This window comes from Dermacentor silvarum, chromosome 7 (assembly GCF_013339745.2).
Source record: "Dermacentor silvarum isolate Dsil-2018 chromosome 7, BIME_Dsil_1.4, whole genome shotgun sequence".
Classification (NCBI taxonomy): Eukaryota; Metazoa; Arthropoda; class Arachnida; order Ixodida; family Ixodidae; genus Dermacentor; species Dermacentor silvarum.
In genome coordinates, this window is record NC_051160.1 from 70,616,685 (window position 1) to 70,639,907 (window position 23,223).

General features: G+C 46.2%; 1 long non-coding RNA gene across 1 annotated transcript in view; it reads right to left on the reverse strand.

Moving 5' to 3' along the window:
- Window positions 1–4,098: 4,098 nt before the first annotated feature.
- Window positions 4,099–23,223, reverse strand: part of LOC119458184 (uncharacterized) — a 29,185-nt gene continuing 10,060 nt past the window's right edge. The window contains exons 4-5 of the long non-coding RNA XR_007467891.1: window positions 13,345–13,426; window positions 4,099–4,549 (exon numbers count right to left, since the gene is read on the reverse strand). This is a non-coding gene — a long non-coding RNA (uncharacterized LOC119458184). The remainder of the gene's footprint in view (window positions 4,550–13,344; window positions 13,427–23,223) is intronic.

Genomic DNA, 23,223 nt, shown 5'->3' on the forward strand with positions numbered 1-23,223 from the left:
ATCGTTTCTTTAGTAAATCCATTGTTTCTTGGGAGGGCTTACCTACTGGTAGCCTTGGTGTTTTACCTGCTTCTGAGATCAGCCTATTTACGGTTTCATTAATTACCTCTCTGTTTTCTTTATTTTTCTGTTCTAAAGCTGCATATTTGTTTGCGAGCACCAGCCTGAATTGGTCTGCTTTTATGCTTACTACGTCTAGGTTGCTCGGCTTCTTCTTGACTAATTTTACACTTTCTCTCTTCAAATTCAGACACATCTTAGACCTCACTAATCTATGGTGACAGAACTTTACCCTACCTAACACTTCTACATCCTGCACTATGCTGGGAGCGGCACAGAGTATGAAATCTATTTCATTCCTTGTTTCTCCATTAGGGATTTTCCAGGTCCACTTCCTGTTGCTACACTTCCTGAAGAAAGTATTCATTATTGGGAGCCGATTCCTTTCCGCGAATTCTACCAACAACTCTTCTTTAGTGTTCGTAGAATCGATGCCGTAGTTGCCAATTGCTTGCTCACCAGCCTGCTTTCCCCCAACTTTTGCATTGAAGTCGCCCATGACTACAGTATACTGAGTTTCACTAATTCAACGCTAATTCCACTTCTTCATAGAACTGTTTTATTTCTTCGTCATGGTGACTGGAGGTTGTGGCGTAGGCTAGTACTACTTTTATGCTATACCTCCCGTTCAGTTTTATTACGACCACTGCTACCCTCTCATTGGTGCTATGGAATTCATCAATGTTACCCGCTTTGTCAGAGTGGTTTAGAAGCCATACCCCGTGTTCTCTCTTATCTGCAAGACCTCTGTAGTAGAGGACGAGGCCGTCAGTCAGCACTGTATAAGCCTCACCAGGTGTTCTAACCTCACTAAGGCCAATAATATCCCAGGGAATGCCTGATAATTCCTCAAGCAGCCCTGCTAAGCTAGATTCACTCGGGAGCGTTCGCGTGTTGAACGTTGCCAGGTTCAGTTTCCATTGGCGGCCTGTCATGACCCAGACATTCTTAGCACCCGCTGCCGCGTCGCAGGTCTGACCGCCGCCTTGGCCAGGTGCTCCGCAGCCACTGGGGCCTGAGTGCTATGGGTGAATTCTAGGAGTCGTCACGAAGGAGGTAGTGGCCGAATGCTGTACCGGGAAAGCGAATTCCTATACCAGTGAGGGAGTGTCTTTGTAGAAGCTTAGTGTGCCTTCCTACTTTGGTTGCACCTGGACTAGTAGAGACCCACTGCTCTCGGCAATATCTTTTGCTGGTGTCAGGCGTCACTCCAAGCCTTAAAATGTAGTGGAATGGAGTAGGATTAGAACCTACTACCTTTGGATTAGAAGTCCGGTGTTCTTTCTCGGCTCCATGCCACCATTCCACTGCAACGATATTATGCCTGCAAAAGTATAGCCTGCTACAATATTACGCCAAAATGGTTTCATTGAACTACCATTATTGACGAAACCTTAGCCACACTCGCGATGTCGGCGTTGGCGTTGCTTTGCCTTGTGGGTGTAACTGTTTGTATATGAACGCTCGTGGCGGATGGTCATGTTCACCACCGCTAAAAAATCGGAAAACTGCTGCAATACCAATTTTGTCTCGCATGAGCATCATGGAAATGTGAGAAGTGCACGGGAACTTTGTGCCTTGAAAGAGTGTGCTGCAAAAATGTAGTAGACCATTGTAACTTGAGAATGAATAAATATTCCTCGATAATTCTTTGAAGGCATGCTATTTGCGTTATTCTTTCATTATTCACAAACTTACAGAAAAAACGCACGGGCAGTTTTATCATGGGTAATAATTGGTTAAGAATAAGTAGACAAAAACAACCACCGAAAAGGACACTGTGGTGCTTCTAATTAGGAAACCTTGGTTGCAAAGCGGAATCGTAGCACAGGACTGTAGCTTTTCGCCGTAGTTGCAGCCTCTAAACACTGGCTAGACATCATTCGAGTGTACTTGGAACAAACGTTTTTGTGGCTAGCTAAATTACAGTCGCCAAACAGCAAATTACACTGGTAATTTGGAGAAAACCACCCACTGCCGTGATAGTATCGCAGAAGTAGACGACGTGCGCTGTGTGAGAGATACGCGACTGGATCTCCGGTAGATACACAGACACAGTGAATTCATTCTTACTTCACAACAGCAGGTTTATCATAAAGGTTTGAGGGCGTAGCTAAATTACATTTGTCAGTAAACAAACGGTACGGTCCAGCTGGAAGGAAGGAAGGAGCAGGAGCAGACGACGTGCAGTGCGTGACGAAAGAAGCGACTACAGCGCCGGTAGTTCCAGCCATAGCCGCTGCGGCCCCACCGGCCAGTGGGCGCGCATACGGAGCTGTGAAACTGAAGTATGTCTAACAACGCTGGGCTGAACCACCCCACATGCAACCCCGATAGACACACTCGTGGACAACTTTCTGTGGCAATGGAGGAAACCTATAGAGAGGCAAAGCGCGTACAAGTGATAGCGCTTCTTAAAACGGTCCCGCGTTTTAATCCACGTTGGTTTAGGCTGGGGAAACATAAACCGCTTATTAGCAACAGTTAAATAAGACAGAACACATCACTGAGTGTAAAGGTTTAGTTATTTTGCGGCTTTTTCCTTCCGCGCCTGGGCAAACGCAAAACCGTCGCATGTGGAAGCTACGTCGATTCGGCGTCTGTTCCGAGCAACCAATAGCACTGTCAAACGCTGCAGGACTACTTGGCGCTGTAACGCATGTGCAGAATCCACGCGCCCATAGGTTTCCCGTCACTGTCACATAAATTTGTCCGCGAGTACCCGAGTTCCCTCTAGTACTTATTGTATGAACCTCTGGATTGGGCTCTGGGGGGATGCCTGTCAGCAACTGGCGGCTTTGTGACAAAATATGGCGCCCGAAAGTTTGTGTATTAACGGAAATTCACCTATTCAAGCCTAGATGATGCTACGGGTATTTTGCGGCACGAAACGGAAGGACGAACGTAACGGAGTATAACATGACCCCGGCAACTAGGCAAAGAATGCTACGCATTAATAAAGACGGACGTCCCCACGGCCATCGGCACATCGCCCAAAAGCAGATCCGTTAGTGTGCCACGGTTCATATTGTTACAAAAGCCTGCTCGAGACCAAGCGGAGGACAGGCTTGGGAGCGGCCTGCCTCTGGCTGAAGACCTCCATGGCACGCATTTTTGCTCGGCAAGACGGCTAGGAACACAGACAGCACAAAGTGTGAGATATATCCGAAGAATGCTAATCGCACTAAAAGCAGTGGCTTGCGGTAAATATCGGCGGCATTCTGGCTGCGCATAGCAGGTATGCTGCAAATACAGCTGTCTTAGTATACGATCGTGTCTGCTGCGCGCGACGAGATCGCTGATCATGTGATGGGGAGGTTTTCGAAAGGGGGCGCTGCGTGGGTGGTGCAATACATTTCAACATTCTGTTAACATAACTGCATCGTGCTATTCCTATGTCATTTCCATGTGAAAGTCGGCGCATAGGCCACGATGCATTGCCACTACAATTGAGCTGTCAATACCCAACGCTTCATAGGTACATGGAATCTCTCTGGATAATGTAGCGAATATCTCACATAAGATAAATGCCACTGAAATACAGACATTGGTAGATTCTACGCCAATCTAGCCAACGAAAACGCTATTGTCAAGCTGCGTAACATTGGCCTTTTGATTCACTGATTGGCTGAGTGAGACATTGAATTTCGGGTGCTTACTTTGCAAAGTATAGTACAGGCCCTATAAAATAGCATGTAATTAATTCAGTGTACCATGCTAACCAGCCTTCTGTGCTGCAGCGCTTCTTATACAACTATTCTTGCATACCATCTGAAACAGAATGCAGTCGGGAATAGGTGAGAAATTATGTCTTTAAGCTATATATTGTGGGAAACGGCACCAGCCCGCAGTCCACGCCAGCAGGTTGCAGACACGGCCGGCCGCGCCCAAGGGCGCCCAGCCGCCGCTCGCGCGTTTCTCGCGCCGTTGTTCGCGCGTCCCACGTCTTCGTCCACAGTTGGCTCTAATGCCGCTAATCATGTCGGCGTTCCCACAATATGTATGAGAAAAGCAAGCGCACACAAGCAGTAGGAAATGTGTGGTTATCAATGCCCTTTATTTGCACCGCAATCAGACACATCAATACTGCAAACAGGTCTCATCAAACAGAAATAAATGGAAGTGTCTTTTGAATAGGTTATAAAGGTATAGCTATTTTCATTCCATATTTCATAATCAAGTGAGATTATTGCAATATATATTTTATGATATCGGAACACTATTCCCATAGAAATAGTAAATGTGAACCCCTAAGGAGTCATGGAGATCTTGTAGGCGGCGCACGGCTGCATATCGCTTGTACATGTTGATATCTGGCTTTAGGAAGACATGGTGTGCATATTCCGACAGGAAGAATTATATACTTGTCTCCATGGTTTCTTCTTCGTTTGGCGCAGAATATAATCAAATCTTTTGGCGCAATCTTGCGGCGGCTGGCTGTCTATGGTAGAGTCGCTCATACGAAGATCATGCCAGACAGTGGATTCTCCTGGAAGTAGAAACATCGCAGATAGTAATATCGGCTTGTAGCTCCTCCGTTATTTATTGTTTGGTTTTGAAAAAAAATGTGCAAGGAAAAACTTCCTACAATTTATTGCCCCCATGCAGAATGAATGCGATATATTAGTGCATAGCCCTTACCTACATTCACGTATATCAAAATTTGCTCGGTTAACTTACGTTGCCTTTACACACCGTTTCTTTCTCTACGACCTTAATATAGCTGTTTAGGATTGCACTAACGACAGTAGTGCGAGACACCCTGATGTTATCGCCTGAAAACACTTAATAACAATTAAGGGCTTGTCATGATTCAGTTTCGGTTTGACCGGTGACGAGCACCGAAGAGGTGAAGGGGAGAAGAAAAAAACAGTCAGCCCTTCCACTGGGCTATCGATTGAAGAACAGCGAAGCGCTACTATAGTGGGAATTATGTATATACAATTATGACTATTAAGATGTGATGGTGTAATTGGTTATTTGAACTACTAAAGAATGAGAACTATATATATATATATATATATATATATATATATATATATGAACCGGTGGTTTTCATTTATTTAGTGACCACAGGGACCATGGCCTTATGGTGGCTAAGGTACACCGCCATAGGGTGTACGGCAAAGGTTGGCACGTTATTCATAAACACGTAACCAACCCTGCGCGCGTTCGGTGCGAATGCGGGGAAAAAGCCGCCGCCGTCGACAACAGTTCGGCGCATGTTTGTGTGACCGAACACGACCGCTGTCAAAACGCTGGTGTGAGCAAGCGCGCCCGCAGCAGCGGGCGAAGGTTCATGTGGTCTATCGCTTCAACGGAAACTGAGCGACGAAAGCACAGAGCATACAAAGGTAGGAGCCATGTTGCAGAACGCTTTGAAGATACGGCGCGCGCGACCGCCCGGCGCCGCGCAAAGTACAAGTTGCTTGCAGAGCAGAAGCCCCAACCCCCCCCTCCCGCGCTGCCTGCCCGCTGTCCTCCTTTCACGAGGGAGATTGAGTCGCCAGTTCCCCGTCGCTCGTTGCGTTGTTCCTTCGAACGAACAGCACGCGGCCAGGCCATGGCGAGTCGTAACGGCAACTGATAAGAGTGCTAGCGCGATGTATACATGAGGGAACGGCTAAACGCCGTTGTCGACACTGTTAGGGGAGATGCGGGCGAGAGCCGAAATACAAGGCGGCACAGGCAACAGAGGCTGGCAGGGCTGCGCGCATGCGCCGCAGTGGTAGAGCGGGCACGCACACGCACAGTCTAGGCTGCCTCGATGGCCTTCTCGCCCACCGCTCCCCTTCCACTGGAAAGTCGCGTTTGCTCTCCGCCGTGCGTTCGCTTCCCGTGAAAGCGCTCGTCCTTCGCCTTCGCGCGCTTTCACTCGCACACACAGCATTCGACCAATGAGAGCTTTTTTTCTGCATCCGGGCGCGACAATCGAAGAGTGAGCCGTTAACAGCTTCGCCGTAAAGGTTGGGTGGGTGGGCGTCGCCGTTTTTGATCAGGCGCTTGATGCTTCGGACTCCGTGTGCAGCATATTCTCACTGTGCGAGCGCCACCATGCCCGCCCACTAGGACTATGCAATGGTCCCACACTTCTGCCAGCAGCCTGCGAAACCTTTCAGTCCCATGCAACAACGACGTGCCTACTTGCAATTTCTAGAAGAATAAATCAATATGCTGCCAGGCGCCTGTGTTCTTCGCAACGGGATGAATGGGTGGTCGAAACTCCGCAAGCATTACACGTTCGCTCTAGGAACGCGCCGTGCCATGTAAATATATTTCGCAAGACGGATGTCTTTAGTGTTATACTCAGACTAAAACAATCATTCTTGTCGTTGACTGTCTTGAGTGTGATTTGTCATTTGCCTTTTCAGTTATACGTGTGCATTTTGCCCTCTCCGTTGTGATAAGGTAGTATTCTATGTGTATTGTCTTCCCCGCTGCACGTATGAGGTCCTGGGCTCACATCGATCGTAGGGGCTGTTTGATGTGATCTCCCACTAAACAATCGTAACAGATGAAGGATCTTCCTTAGTCCACCGAAAGACCTCGATATTCTTCATTTTATTTGTGCGTGACAGCAGACGTCCATCACGACGTAGACGTTCTGCCACAATCAGTCGGTAGAATCATCACGATTGATTTGGGGGACCTGGTGCAGTTGTTATTATTGTTGCCTTTAACAAATGGCCCCGACCCAGGAAGGGGGATTGGCCAAGGTTCGCCATACCAACATAACACAATTCCTAACCCTGACAGTTCTTATACCCTAATCAAGGACATACGCTGCGAGGAGTCTTCGTTTACTCGCTCAAACCGAGAGAGAAGCTTTATGGAGCACCCCGATTTTCTCGAACTGTCGTCTCCATCAGCTCGATCCTACACGGAGGCAGCAGATTCCATCTAACTTCCCCCACCGTGATGCAACTTAACTTTGCGCCTCTGGTTAGGGATGGCTTTTACGAAAGCGTACTCATTCCCTCTGGGCATGTCAGACACACCAATCTGTGACTCGTGCAACTGTGAGCAGACGGTGGAACACGTGTTGTGTTTGTGTCATCTTTATGAGATGATCGAACGCGACATTCTCCGGAGTGCGTTAAACCGATTAGACAGCAGACCGTTTTCAGAGGCAAAGATTTTTGGACCGTGGCTCCACGCGTCACAGGCTTACAAAGCGACGCGCGCGTTGTTCATGAAGTCGACTGGCCGCAGTGACCGATTGTGAAATATCGGACAACCGCACGTGTTCATGCTGAGAGTACTTTCTTCCCTCTCTCTCCTTTCTTTTCATCCCTTTAAACCCCTTCCCCATTTTAGCGTAGCAAACCGGACGTGCGTCTGGTTAACATCCCTGCCTTTCCTTTCTTCTTTCTCTTCCTCCTCTTTCGGCGAACATAATGAACAGTATTACGTAGAATTGAATAAAAAATTATGAATACAAGAAAACTTTACATGTGCTCTTGCCAGCCGTTGATGAGCCCCAGAAAGAAGAAGCAGCAGCTTGAAAATAGCGTTCTCAGATGTCGTTATGTGATTGTTATGCCGGTGAATGTACTGGCGCTTCTATTTAAATTTTCTTTCCGGCAATAGGAAGGAAGGAACAAAGAAAGAATGAACCTCCAGCAGAAAGAAGTAAAAAAAAAAGAGCAAACGTGAGAAAACAGAGAACAATCAAGGCGAAGATGGACAGGGAGGCTATATACAGTGTCCTATGCGCAGAGTAAATAGTTTCATGTATGTCATCATCATCATCATCAGCCTATATTTAGGTCCACTGCAGGAGGAAGGCCTCTCCCAGCGATGTCGAATTACCCATATTGCGCTAGCCGAGTACAACTTGCGCCTGCAAATTTCCCAACTTCATCACCGCACCTAGTTTTCTTCCGTCTCCAAGTGCGCTTCTCTTCTCTTGGCATCCATTCTGTAACTCTAATGGTCCACCGGTTACCCATCCTATGGATTACTTGGCCTGCCCAGCTCCAATTATTTCCGTTAATGTCAATTAGAATATCGGCTATCCCCGTTTGCTCTCTGATCTACACCGCTCTGTTCATGTCTCTTAACGATAGGTCTAACATTTTTCGTTCCATCGCTCTTTATGCAGTCCTTAACTTTTTCTCGAGCTTCTTTACTAACCGCCAAGTTTCTGCTTCATATGTTAGTACCGGTAATGTGCAATAGTTGTACACTTTTCTTTTTAACGGAAGTGTTAAGCTCCCAGTAAGGATTTGGCAATGCCTGCCGTACGCCCTCCAACCCAGTTATATTCTCCTGTAAATTTCCCCTTTCATAATCAGGGTCCCCTCTGAGTAATTGACCTAGATAAATGTACTCCTTTACAGACTCTAGGGATGACTGGCGATCCTGAATTCTTGTTCCCTTGCCAAGCTATTGAGTATTATCTTTGTCTTCTACATATGAATCTTCAAACCCACTCTTTCACTTCTCGGTTAAGGTCCTGAATCATTTCTTGTAATTCGTGCCCATTGTTGCTGAATATGACAATGTCATCAGCAAAACGAAGGTTGCTGAGATATTCGCCGTTGATCCTCACTCCTAAGCCTTCTCATACTGAGAGCTTGAATGCTTGTAAGCATGAAGTGAATAGCAGTGGAGAGATTTTGTCTCCTTGCCTGACACCTTTCTTGATAGGTAATTTTCTGCTTTTCTCGTGGTCAGCCAAAGTAGCTGTGGAATCTCTAGATATTTGCCACGATATTCAAGTACGCCTCCTGTACTCCTTGATTACGCAATACCCCTATGACTGCTGGTATCTCTACTAAATTAAATGCCTTTCATAAACTATGAAAGCCATATAGAGAGGTTGCTTGTACTCCGCTGGTTTCTCTATTACCTTGTTGATGACATGGATATGATCCATTGTAGAATATCCCTTCCTGAAGCCAGCCTGTTGTCTTGGTTGACTGCAGTGGGGTGTTCCTCTGACACTATTGCAAATTATCTTGGTGAATATTTTATACCATACTGAAAGCAAGCCCATGGGTCTTTAGTTCTTCAATTCTTTAACGTCTCCCTTCTTATGGATTAGTATAAAGTTGGCGTTCCTCCAGCTTTCTGGTACACTTGAAGTCGTGAGGCATTGCGTATAAAGGGCCGCAAGCCTTTCAAGCATAATATCTCCTCCATCTTTGAATAAATCGACTGTTATTCCATCTTCTCCAACAGATTTTTCCGTGGTCTTGCCTAGCAAGTTCATCACTAGTTATACAAGGAGCCTATCTATCCTGTAATCACTATTTCGAATGAAAGTGGCTTGGCTACTCTGGGTACTGAACAGGCTTTTGCTATGTCATCTAAATTGGTGATGATATTTCCTGCTTATCTCTCAGAGCATAAATATTGCCTTGTCCTATACCAAGTTTTCTTTTTACTAATTTAATGCTGCATCCATATTTTACGGTTTCCTCAAACCGTCCCCAGGTTATAATTTAGAATACCCCTTACTTTCTTCTTGTTGATCAGTTTTCACAGTCAGAGAATTCTATCTGATCTCTTGAGTTTGACACTTTCATGCATTGGCGTTTCTTTATTAGGTTCTTTGTTAGTTGAGAGAGCTTACCAACTAGTTGCCTTGATGACTTACCTACCACTTCAATTGCTGCTTTTGAGATTAGCCTAGTTACGGTTTCATTCGTTACCTCAATGTTGTCTTCATGTTCCTGTTCTAAAGCTGCATATTCGCTTGCCAGCCCCAGCCTTAATTTTGTGCTTTTACCCTTACTGGGTCAAGGTTGGCCTGTTTCTTTGTGACAAATTTCATTCGTTCTCTTTTCAACTTGAGAGATGTGCTAGACCTAACTAAACCATAGTAACTGCATTTTACCCTATCTAACATTTCTAAATCCTGGACTATGCTGGGATAGGCAAATAGAATGAAATTTATTTCATTACTTGTTTCGCCATTAGAGCCTTTCCAGGACCACTTCCTGTTGCTACGCTTCCTGAAGAAGGTATTCATTATTCGGAGTCTATTCCTTTCCGCGAATTCTACCAAGACCTCTCCTCTAGTGTTCCTAGAATCGATGGCGTAGTTGCCAATTGCTTGCTCACCAGGCTGCTTTCACCCAACTTTTGCATTAAAGTCGCTCACGACTACAGTATACTGAGTTTGCACCATTCTCATCGCTAATTCATCATCTTCATAAAACTGTTGTAGTTCTTCATCATCGTGACTAGTCGTTACTCAGTACATATGGTCGTTACACATGTACTCGGTGGTTAACTTGAACGCAGTCGGTAAGGTTCGAAATATTCCACGTTGAGCATGCTCCATAGCAGATCCGTCACGGAACATAGGCAATGATACACAGAGCTCTTGCCAAGTAGGAGAATTGGGCATGTGATGGAGGTACAACTAGGAGCTGGTCCTCGCTGGTCTGTGGTGATGTCGGCTTGGCAAGACTCTGCAGCGTATCTATGGCAGTGAGAGTTCCCGTGAAGATCTTGAGCCTGGAAACCACTGAAGGGGGGAGGGCGGCCCTGCCAGCAAATTGTCACACTTGCAGCGCGAGTGTGACTGCGGCCGCGCATGCGCCTCTGGAGTGCCAGAATGGTTTGTATTGTGGTCACTTGAGGTGGCAGGTGTGACAACGATGATTTTGGTCTTTTCGGGTAATTTAGTCCGCATGAAACGCCTTGGAGCTGAGCACGTGAGTGAGAGGGCACGCTGGGAAAATTTTGATGCAGGTGCTTGTGGGAGATGTGCTTCCACGAGGAGACAGAGAGAGGGAACTCCTTTTATACAGAAGTAAAAAGTCAGCGCAGGGAGCCGGGGCTCCGGCGTCGGGGAAGGGCCCTCAGTGCAGGCATCCTGCAGCCTTGGCGTCTTCCGGACCCGCCCAATAACTGTTGCTTGGCGCGGGTTCGAGCTAGACAGCGTAGCTTCCGACTTGGACAGAGAAGAAATTGTCGGAGGAGCTGCATGGCGTTGGATGCCACGAGCAGCTCAACAAACGCTGTAGGAATTTGAAGGCTGATAGTGGCGGTGCCTCTGGCGTTCGGCTTGGTCAGGCGATTACGCATGGAGGCTACAATAGCATTACTTTGATGCTTACTTTCAGCTAGTGCGCTTGCAGAGTGCTCAAAAACTTTAGTAAAAGAGTACATGTATCTTTGGTGCACGAAAATGAAGCGTTGGATGATGTAGAAACAACCAGAGCACCGTTGGTTGCTTAGGTAAATTGTTGTATAGGCCTGGAGTAACAAAGCGATGGTCTTGGCTGCTCCTCAATAAACTCGGAGCGTGAGCTACTCCTGTGAGGTGCTGTTTGATCGTGACTCACAAATATGTGAATAGTGTTGGTGAGAGGACCACCGGCAGGGAAATCCGAGGGAAATGTGCCCTGGCTGCGGTGGGCGTGGGGATGTGACGGCGTTGACGCTGCCGTTAAGAGCAACTGCTTGAGTGACTTGTCACACAGGATGAGTCAAGTTTGTGGTGTTATTTTACCGGAGCCTGAGTGCAGATGCGTAGGTAGGCCAAGGACGCATAGAGCTTGTGGTAGGTTAAGAAACCCGGTGCGAGGATCGAGCTCGTCGGAGGAGCATCGTAATGTCGACTGAATATTGTGTGGTTTCTTCTCTATAGCTGTCAAGAGCGGGGCTTGCACAACAAAACTTCATGCTAATGGAGTTTTGCTTTGAGGGCTGTTCGCGCAGGACCATGTACGTTTTTCATAAGTAAAGTAAGGCAAAGGTAAACCAAAATGTGTGGAGATAGCGTGCTGTACAGTGGCCTGCTTGTCAACCATTCGAACCGCAAGGCAAGGGAAGCGTCGCGGATGGATGCGAAGACTGAGTCGTCAGTGCCAGGAAAGCAGTTCATACTGGCTGCTTGCTTCGTGATGTGACGCGTCTGGAATACGGCCTCTATTGGAGCAAACCATAATTCTGTGTCATGGACGTACAAGGGACGGAATGACCGTGTCTCACTGTTGGGGTTAATGGTCAGCTGAGTTACAGTGGATTGGCGACGCGGGTCATCACTTTGAGCAAATTGCCTTTATTTTATTGTTGCTTGAAGTTCGACATCGTTCAGGACAAAGGCGTCCGGCTGGGATCAAAATGGGGATACTGAAGCAGCGGGCTGGGCATGGCAGCGACCTACGAGCATAGCTTAAACTTTATCTTCTTCTTGTTGGGCACAATGTAGAGAATTTTTATGCTACTACAATACAATGCCCCCACCTCCGGTGTGAACCAGTGAGCGGAGATGGCGACTCACAGGTGCAAGGAGCTGGTGCAACGTGACTCTACACTTGCACGTCCGTCTAGCGCACGACTCCGCTCTTTCATTCCGACGGCGACGGCGGCACTCTACCTCACGTTGTTGAAAATTGCGCAAGCCTCCTGTCAGGCGCCAGTCTCCTTTTCACAGTTTTTTCGTATTTGTCGTCACACGTCTGCGCTGCTCTCCCAGCAGTTCCAGATATTAAGCGACAACAATGGGCACGTTTGCATGATCGATGTATCATGCGAAATTGAAAGAAAAGGTGCAAGAAAATAGGAATCTCTACGCATTGTGTACTTTAATTTTCTTCACACCATTTTAGTCACTGGCGGAGTAGGCACTACAACACTTATTATAATGACCTGTGCAGTTTAAAATAATCCAGTAGAATTATTTTTATATATACTTTGGATGCTCTTCTTACTAATCTCACGAAGTTTTCTAATATGGCTGCGAGGTCTTGTTACGAGTAATCGCCGCATCAAACTAAACTTGGGTGACTGCGAAAGCCACACTGAGTATCACAATAATATGAATAAGATTTGCAGGACATATTTGCTGTGGCACCAGAATGTCTTCAAGGTGTGAATAAGAAAGGACGCACCAATATATTTTCTAAACATGGCGAATTTAGAAGACTACACTCGTATTATCGTGACATAAAGCTCTGTAGAAATGGCACGAGACCTGCGAGGCCTGTGAGACTGCGAGGGCTTGTGCCGTCGCGGTCTTTTCGTACTCGGTAGGCCACAGTGTAAAATCGCCAGAGCTCCTAACTTTCTTTTTTGCGGTGGTGCTACAAATATCTTATACTTCCTAGCACAGCTGCACAACAAACGTGTTCTAATGCCCCATAATTACTCTCAAATATTGCTCTTCAATGTAGTCATTAGTCAAGATTCAAGTGACGGACTGCTCATCGTTAGAAGAATAATATTAACATTACTTTGTTATCTTTTGATGACTTTTGTTCACAGAAGCCTAAGCAGAGCGGTAGACAGTTTGACAACTAATTAAGGCATTACAACACATACCATTACTGTAGTCGTGGACTGAAACCACAGCGCACGTGCTGTCTTCGCTCTGGAACTCGAGTATCTCTTCACCGTAATCCGTCTTTCCTGGATTGAGAAAATATTGGTGGTTTATTTATTTTTATTTAAAAATAGTGCAGGTCGTATTCGCGCCCAAGCAGGCGTGGCTACTTCAATGGTAATAAGCAAGACGAGAAAGAGAAAAATACAGGGATATCAACATTTGCAAAAGATGCAGGGAGATGCTGACGAAAGATACAGGAGGAAGCAAGGCAAGGCAGGGAGGTTATACCAGATGAATGTCAAACATGCTTACAGACATATAGACACACAAGTACAAGCATGTCCTCACGGCACAATATTAGATTGCTGATTTCCCCATTGCATTCCTTGGCTTCATTGTCTGTTGGCTTTATAAAGGCATGCTTTACACACACATATATATATATATATATATATATATATATATATATATATATGGCCATGAGGCAGAATTATCGATGCGTAGGTGTATTTACAAGGATATACAAGTTGCAGCAACACTGCGTTTACCAGATGACTGCCTGAACCAGTCGCGCGACCTTCATGCCAACTTGTCTTTGTTTAAAGACCCACCATGCCCCACAGCCCCGTAACAATATATATATATAGAACTAGAACCCTGGGAGTGCTAGCCAGCGCCACCACTTACAAACCTAGGCGGCGGTAGCCGAGGGGCCCCATTTGTATTATATCCTAAGAAGCCAACAAACAATGACAGCAAGGACAACATAGGGGAAATTACTTGTACTTACTAACTGCCTTAAAGAAATGATAAATTGAACAGTTCTCTTTACACCCTCCGAGACCATTCAACACCGCAGGAATCTTACGTTGCCTTTTGCCGTTCTCGACATGACCTACGGCGCCACATCCTTATTTGTTATGAATCCGTTGCCGGTTCCCTCAACCTTACTCCGTGGAGAGTGTATCGGCACAATTCAGGCGTTCGACGTATCGTCCATCTTCTGCCTTGACGACATAGACAACTTGCAGCTTAGTGCCCTGACACCTGCTGCTAGTACGCCTGATCGAGCACCTTTAAGTATGTTCGGCTCCGCCATCGACGACGAACTTGCAGAGGTACACCGTGAGAAACTTCTTGCGCTCCTCCACCAGTTTCGAGGCTCGTTTGATTGCCAGAAGACGTCATTAGGCCGCACGCATACTGTTATCCATCCGATTGACACCGGCTCACAAGCGCCTCTGCGCCAGCGCCCTTACCGCGTATCCCCTGCTGAGCGTCATGTGATCGCCGAACAAGTTGACGACATGCTTAAGCGTGGCATCATTCAGCCGTCCTGCAGCCCCTGGTCGTCGCCTGTTGTTCTTGTCAAGAAAAAAGACGGCTCAATCCGCTTCTGCGTCGACTACCGCCGATTGAACAAAGTTACTCGAAACGCATCGATGATGCCCTGGACTGCTTGCAGGGAGCCGAATTCTTTTCATCACTAGACTTACGGTCCGGTTACTGGCAGGTCCCTATGGCACCATCCGATCGCCCGAAAACTGCCTTCGTAACTTCCGATGGGCTGTACGAATTCAATGTTATGCCCTTCGGCCTATGTAATGCCCCAGCCACATTCGAAAGGATGATGGACAGTGTCTTGCGTGGGTTGAAATGGAAGACGTGCCTGTGCTACCTGGATGACGTCGTCGTTTTCTCCCCTGATTTCGACAGTCATCTCCGTCGGCTTCACGAGGTACTGAGCTGTTTGACGCGCGCAGGCCTTCAGCTTAACATCAAGAAGTGCCGATTCGGCGCTCGCAAACTCACCATCCTTGGCCACGTAGTCTCTAAGGACGGCGTCTTTCCCGATCCGCAGAAACTTCGTGCTGTTGCTGCACGAAGTTTCTGCGTGCAGCAACATGAAAACGGATGAAAAAACAGCTGTCAGCAGGGGGGGAACCAAACCACGTATTCGCATTACGCGTGCGATGCTCTCACCATTTGGCTACCGCGGAGCCGTTTTCCCTTCCACTTTCTGGGGTATTTATGTTTTACAACTAGAACTAACATTGGGAGTGTTAGCCAGCGCCACCACTCACAAACCTAGGAGTGGATGTGGAATATCTTTTAGGCCGCAGGCGTTACGAGTACGTGATCTTTTTGGGTGAAGGCAACTGATCAATAAACCCACATACGCTACCAGCAGGCATCAATGTTGCCGGATTCGACACCCTCGTGAAGTAATGAACGAGGAAAAACACTCCCAGGGTTAGTTCTAGCAGTTAAACATAAATACCCCAGAAAGTGGATGGGAAAACGGCTCCACGGTAGCTCAATGGTAAGATCATCGCAAGCGTAATGCGAAGCCGTGGGATCGTTCAGCACCTGCGGCAAGTAGTTTTTTCATCCACTGTAATTTCCCTTTATTTATCATCTTTAATTCAAGTAGTGAGCACGAGTAATTTCCCCTATGCTGTCCTTGGTGTCGATGTTTGCTGACTTCCTATGATATATATATATATATATATATATATATATATATATATATATTTATGTATACAGGGTGTTTTATATTTGCAGGTGCGATTAGTTAGCCAAGCTACGATGAATAATGCAAAATTTTCCACAGGTGTTTGAGTGCGTAAGCCATATTTGAAAGGTGGAGATTATGCTTAGAACCATCCAGAGAAGCTGGTTTTACAGCATTAACTTTTACGTCGATGCTCTTCCTGGCCTCTGAAGAAACTGATTATGGAGCGTCTACCTGGATATAGCAGAGCTCTTACTCGTATTTTAAGGCAACTAAGCCCGCGTTCTTATTGAAAAATAAAAAAAAAAATCAATTGGCCACTACACCATACGTACGTACACGAACCTTGCCTATTAAAATTGAGAGAAAAGGCAAATAGGGAAAAGCAGCGAGGCTCACCAGCAAAAGTCTGCTTTGCTACCCTGAACGATGAAAGAAGAATTTAAAGAGAGAGAAGGTGAGAAAGACAAGTATAGAAAATGCAATCGGCGCACAAAACTGAAGTGTGACATGTCACTATCACAGCCTATCTCATAACCTCATAGACCACTGGAAGTAAACTAATGCCCTCGCTGACACATGTATGTTGTTAAGACTATCCAAGCATTTTTTGCTCTTACAGTGGCTGCTCTCCAGTGCCTCTAACGGACTACACACCACCTGCTTCTCTGTGCGTATACGTGGGCAGATGTACAGAAGATGTGACATCGCAATTACAAGAATCATAATTAATGAACCACTGAACATGGATGCACTTCAGTCGGCTCTGCTTACGAGAGCAATAGGGGCTCCGTTTTTAACACGAAAGTGTTTTATGCCGGGGTCCACCAAGACTTCACTGACGTATTTCCGTCACGGAAATACGTCATAGAATATAATACAAAGAAAGAAACCAGAAGAAAAAGTTCCACAGACATGCAAAATTTGGAAATCGAACCCACGACCTCTCGGTCCGCGACGATAGATCGCCGAGCGTTTAACCCATTGCGCCACAAACGCATTTGCAGAGAGCTACACAGACGCGCCTTATATATCTAACACTCCTCCGTGTACCCGCGCTCTTGCTCGGGGTGGTGCCGCCGCCTACGAGCAGAAAAGAGAAGTACTGCATTATGACACTAACGCGCACCGACAGTGAACGCTTCGGTGGTCTCAGCACTACGACGCCTCGATGCCAGCATTCGAAGGGACGCTGGCATCAAGAAGCACTACCAACGCCACCGTACTCAGCACAGCGGAGCGTGGCCTCCGCAATTAGCTCTGAAAATGTTTCTGAAGTTGATCGCGGAGGCTGCAATTACGACGCGCTGTACGCGCTGATTTGACTCGGTGACGATTCAGTTACGTGCTTTGTCTTGCGCGTTGTATTAGTGTGTCAGTTACGTGCTTCGTCTTTCGCGTTGTGCTAGCGTGTGTAGCGTAGTGCAGCTTCCATATGCACGACGGTTGCTCATGGTCATCGACGTTGGTAGTCGTGATGGAGGAGACGTGCCACCAGGCGTCAGCGTGGGTGCATCAACGCCTAAGGGCGCTTTAGCCACAAAACACCAATAGACATTATATATCAATGTGCAATAAACATTACACTACTTCTGTGAAGACACGTTTCACTTTCGTGTTCTATACCGATTCCTATATAAGAGGGATCAACCACATGTTTTTTTAGAAACACAATTAGGCGCTGGGATCGAGGCGCAGTGACGTAATTTTTTTAGGTTCTTGTGGCTTTCTTGAGAGCGTGGATACAAGAACTACGTAAAAGGCAGCGTCCGGGAAATACCTGAAATTATTCCAGGCGTATCGGGCTGGCAACACTGCACCTGCTGGATCTTCGGCTTGGACAAGAAAAGAAAACTATGCTCCACACAGTTTGATGTCTTATTTTGCTTGGAAAGTCAAGATTTTTTGTCTTCTCCTTGTCCACTGCTGCTTCAGTCATTTACTTGCACGCAGCGTCGAAGGTGGTTGAAAGAAAGGCTATGTCCAAAAGCATATGCCTCGTCTGGATGGAACTTGGCCGCGAAAGCAGTCTAGGGCTCCCTGGTAGTCGCCACAGTGTCCTCTCCTCGCAAAACCATTGCAGAAGCTGTAGCGCTTGCCTTCGGGCTCACGCGCAAGCAGTCCGCAGAGGGAGTGTGGAGAGGAGGTAGATAATAGGTTGAAACGCATGCCCCACGCATTCAGTTCCTGACGGAGTCGCTAAACGAGTGAACAACAACATTACCACTCATCGCTGAGGGCAGCTCGCCCACAGGTAGTGGGAGAGGGCCAATGCGACATGAGAAAACATGCCTCATTTGGGGTCTCTTCAAGAAAAGAAAGTTTACTACTACGCGTGGCAAAAGTTGAAAACTAAGCGAGTAAATAATATTTCACGGTACGGTGTGGTATGTTTTTGCTACCTGTGAAAAATAAACATTTTTCAAGTTTGTCTTGCGGAGAACTGATGCTACGCATTCGGGTGCAAAGCTGCAGTAAAGCACCGCAGCGTCGAGGCAACCCTTCGCAAGCAGCCGCTGAACAACCCAATAATTCTACACCCGATGCGGTACCTTCGTAGATGTATCGTTGCTCGAGATTGCGAATTTCATTACGATCAGGGTGGTCGCATTCCGAAGTGCAGAAAATGAAGAAAAGATGGTTGTCTCACATGTAGGTGACCCTTATAGAACTCCCCTAGGTGTTCTAGTCCCTCACTACGGCGGGCCTGATAATCACATTGTTGTTTTGAAACGTAGAGGAAAATTTTTTGAATAAAGTTTAACACTTCGGCCGCGATGCGATGCGCCCTGTGCAGAAATCGCAGTTCTAACCTTCTCACCTACTATAAAAACTTGCCCACAACGATGCCTAAAACAGACACGTCTCGTCGTGTGTTGTGCGTACTACGTGGACAATCACAAGTGGTGCACATGAGGGGGAGATCACCTCAGTACTCAGGCATTGCACTATGCTCTGAATGAACGTCAGCGCGAATTTGCATCAAATAACGCAAATAGTACCGAAAGCTTCACCTACACCAATTCCCATAGTAATAGTAATAATTTTTATACACTTTCTCCCCAGCCCGCGGCATGAATGTGCGTTCTCGTCTACCCTGACTAATTTTGGAAGGTAAAGATAGTTTGTAATGCGACAGCATAGTTAGGTTATACTTAAAGCCCCTTTCGCTGGCTATGTATGTATGTATGTATGTATGTATGTATGTATGTATGTATGTATGTATGTATGTATGTATGTATGTATGTATGTATGTATGTATGTATGTATGTATGTATGTATGTATGTATGTATGTATGTATGTATGTATGTATGTATGTATGTATGTATGTATGTATGTATGTATGTATGTATGTATGTATGTATGTATTATGTATGTATGTATGTATGTATGTATGTATGTATGTATGTATGTATGTCTGTATGTATGTATGTATGTATGTATGTATGTATGTATGTATGTATGTATGTAGTATGTATGTATGTATGTATGTATGTATGTATGTATGTATGTATGTATGTATGTATGTATGTATGTATGTATGTATGTATGTATGCTATGTATGTATGTATGTATGTATGCATGATGCATGCATGCATGTATGTATGTATGTATGTACGTATGTTTGTATCCATCTATGTATGCTTGGTTTCATCGAACCGTTTTTCTGTCTTTCTGAGTCATTGGGTAGTCTGTGTTCAAATGGGCAGAATACCGAGCGGCTATAACTTTGGTTACTGACCATGGGGCAATGAGTGCATACGTGCTGCTATTTCACGTCGACATGGGTCACTGTAAATGCAGGACTGGGTAGGTAGCGCTGTTCGAAGGAACTCTTTGATGCCGACATAGAGAACAGGATATGTGCCACTCGGTCTGTGCTGGTCTTCACTGAATCTCTTTGATACCAACATGCATCCCTGGGTCAGTAGGTGGGCGTTTTACCACTAGGCCACGTCAGTAGGTGCGCCGCTCTTCAATGACCGTCTAAAGGCCAACTTGCCTAACTTGGTACGTACCACTGGGAATTTGCCGCTTTAAAATGACAAATAAGGTCCCTTACGGTGCTCATAGGAATTGAGCCCACATCACAAAGGTCTCTCAAAGACAGCAACCTGAGGTATAAACTGGCTGTACCGCAATTTCATTGGGTGGGTGCCGTTTTCAATCAACGATCTTTACGCCGACGATTTATCGAGCTGCGCCATAAATGTACAGGTTATGTGCCAACGCCAACTTGGGCCACTCAGTATATCTTACTGAGTGTGCGGCAGGCGAGGGAACAATTCTGAGCGTTCATAGGCGTCGGCGCGCCACACTTCTGGTATCGAAGGCCACACGCAGACTTCTCGGCAGCGCCTGTACATGCCACAGCGTGTCCGCAAACGTGTGCTGAACAACATGCGCTGTCACTAAGTTCAATAAGGATTGTTCAATAAGGTTAGGGGTTCAATAAGGTTAGGGGTTCGGGCTACTCGACTTGACCATGACCACAAAAAAGGCCAGGCAGCTTAAGGTTGCAACAAAGCCGGTGTACAGCGCGAATGACGCATTCGTTGACCTTTTTCTGCTTGACCGCTCTACGAACTTCACACACAATTCACCGCGAGATTCAAACGATAGGTTCCTATCACATTTTGGCGGTAGTTCAAGATGTAGAGGAGGAAAATAATAAAGAAGCAATACGCAGAGACACCATATGCGGCAATGGCATACGTACACCACCAGCTAGAGGAAAAAAATTCAGAGCTCTTCCACTACTGTGAAGATGGAAGCCAGCGAAGCCGTGACTCTGTTAGGTAGGATAAAGTGAATATTGCTATAGTGAATTTATATATTACCATTATTGACTATATTAAGCATCTTCGGCAAGTTCATCAAAGAAAAAAGACACCGGCGCCTTGTTGTCGCGCGGCGCGATGGCCAAGTAGTGCGTTTTCTGCGCCAAGTCCGCCTCATCGTCATAGACTAGCGTATGAGCCACAGCGTTCACAGCCGCGGTACACTGCACGGCATCGTCAGGAGCCTGACGTCAGGATCCTGGAAGATGTGGTTAAACGAGTGTCCGTCCCATAGCGAGTCCAAAGGGTAATTTCTGATAACTGCGCTAGCGTGATCTGTACGTCACGAGACAAAGAGGCACAACGATTGGTGGGACGTGCTGCCGCCGAGTACCGCGACACTTGTGAATGAGGCATCGGCAGTGGTGGGAGGTATAACAATGGGTCCTCCATCATCCGTTTTGATACGTGTTCCAAGGCACAACTGGCGGGAAACCACCACGCACATGAAGCGAAAGCGGATGCTGATGATGACAGTTTTTTTCTACCCGCGGACGCGATCCTGTAGAACCTAGCCATTAACACTATTCGCCGTAAGAAACTACACCGTCAATACATAGTACACGCTACTGTTCATGCCGTTAGCCAAGGTAGGTAATTATTGCACTGAAGTAGTCTGCGCTGACGTTATCATAGCTGCAAAATTACTTGATGCTAATGTCGTAAAGGTACACATAAAATGTTTGTACTGCTCCTACTATGACAAGACATTCTCTTTCAATCACGAAGCAGGCAGCTTCAAATGGAAGAAGATTGCAGATAGCGTAGGATACGTGATGTAGACGTCTCGTGCAGCCAAAATGCGACTGTGCTCCAGATGAATTGTTTTCTTTAGTCTGAAGTAGGCTGTTGCGATGTTTCCTTGAGTCACATAAATGCTTCATAGAGAACTGTTTGCCATTTTACCCAGTTTGGACAGCCTTACTTTGTAGACTTGGTGTATTGATGTGCAAGTTCAGCGCAGTTATGAAGAATGTACCGGTAATAGCCATTGGGCCAGAAGAAAACCCTCAGCTATATTTGTTTTCAGAACCTTTAGCAGTGTACACCTTGTCGGATATGCTCTTCAGAGGTTGTGATATGCCTTCTCCAACCACATCAGCCAAGAAACATGTCCGAGAACCGATCTGACTTGTCTTCAGCGTCAATGTTAGCTTGGCTGCTCCATTTTCTTGGAAAAGAAGAACGCATGTCTCTAAATGTTCTCCCCATATTTTTGTAGCCACGAGAACGTCATAAAAGAAATTAAATTGAAAGAAATTTTGGTGTCTGGCGTGCTAAAACTATGACTTGATTGATTTGATTATGAGGTACACCGTAGGAGAGACTCCACGTTAATTTTGACCACCTATGGTTCTGTAACGTGGACCCGATCCATAGTACCATGGTGTTCTCTGCCTTTACCCCCAATATAAATGCTGTGAATGGCACAAGATAATTACCAACTTCTATGAACCCAGTAGGGGTCTGTTTCAAGTGGCATTGAAGCACATGCATCTTTCTAAGAAGATCGAAAATATGTCATCATAGCAATCAATGGTCCTTGAACCTAAAGAAGCTGATTCGTAGTCAGTCCTTCAGAAACACCATTGTTTCTCGGTGTCTCAAATCTTAGAAGAGTTAAGTAGAGTGCAGTTTAGTCGGCATTTAGGGGTGATGCGTCAATTTTTGTCAGATATTTCCACTCACTGGCGCAGAAATCTTCTAGCCGTTGACGCAGTGGCATGATACATCCACAGGAGGATTTCGTTTCTTTACCGTGTACCGTCCGAAATTATTTTGTTCTGGCATAACAGCGCTGGTGTTATGGTGAATAACTCGTGCAGAGGACATATTCTGAGATAATCCCTTTCAGCGATACTATCACTTTCATGTAAGGTGTTGCTCAACCAGCCAATAAGCGCGCACTGAAACTGACATCCTCGAAAGTGACCATTCTGGGAATACGTTCCCTGCTTTCCTGACAACCTTGTAAGATGAAGAGTAGGGGCCCGAGGTAGATCTCATAGCATTTGTGTTACTCTTGACACATAACCTAGCTCGCTTCAATTGCCAAATATAGTTTCCACTAATCCTATTTGCAATGGGATGTGAAGTGTGGTTCACAATTACATGACCGATGATGCCAGCGAAACTCCTTAATTACTGATGACATAAAATATGATCCGCCGTTGCCAGCTGATGTAGTCGGACCACCCAGGAAATCGTTTTGGCGAGTCCTTCTACAACGTATCTCAATTCATTAAAGGACGAAGTGATGGCGTCAAGGTGACTTGTGGCGAAGGTGACCATTGAACGAATGCAGCGGTTGCCGTTATGTGAACTTAGAAATTTGGGACCGATAATATCGATGGTCGCGCACGGAAAGGGGTGTCAAATAAAGGCATCAGACGTAATATTGATGGTCACGCACGGAAAAGAGGTGCGAGGTCTGTTGCCTTTAGTTGGCACCCATTTTCCGTGCGTGACCATTGATATTATCGGTGCCTATTATCGCCCCCGACTAGCTGGCTCGGAA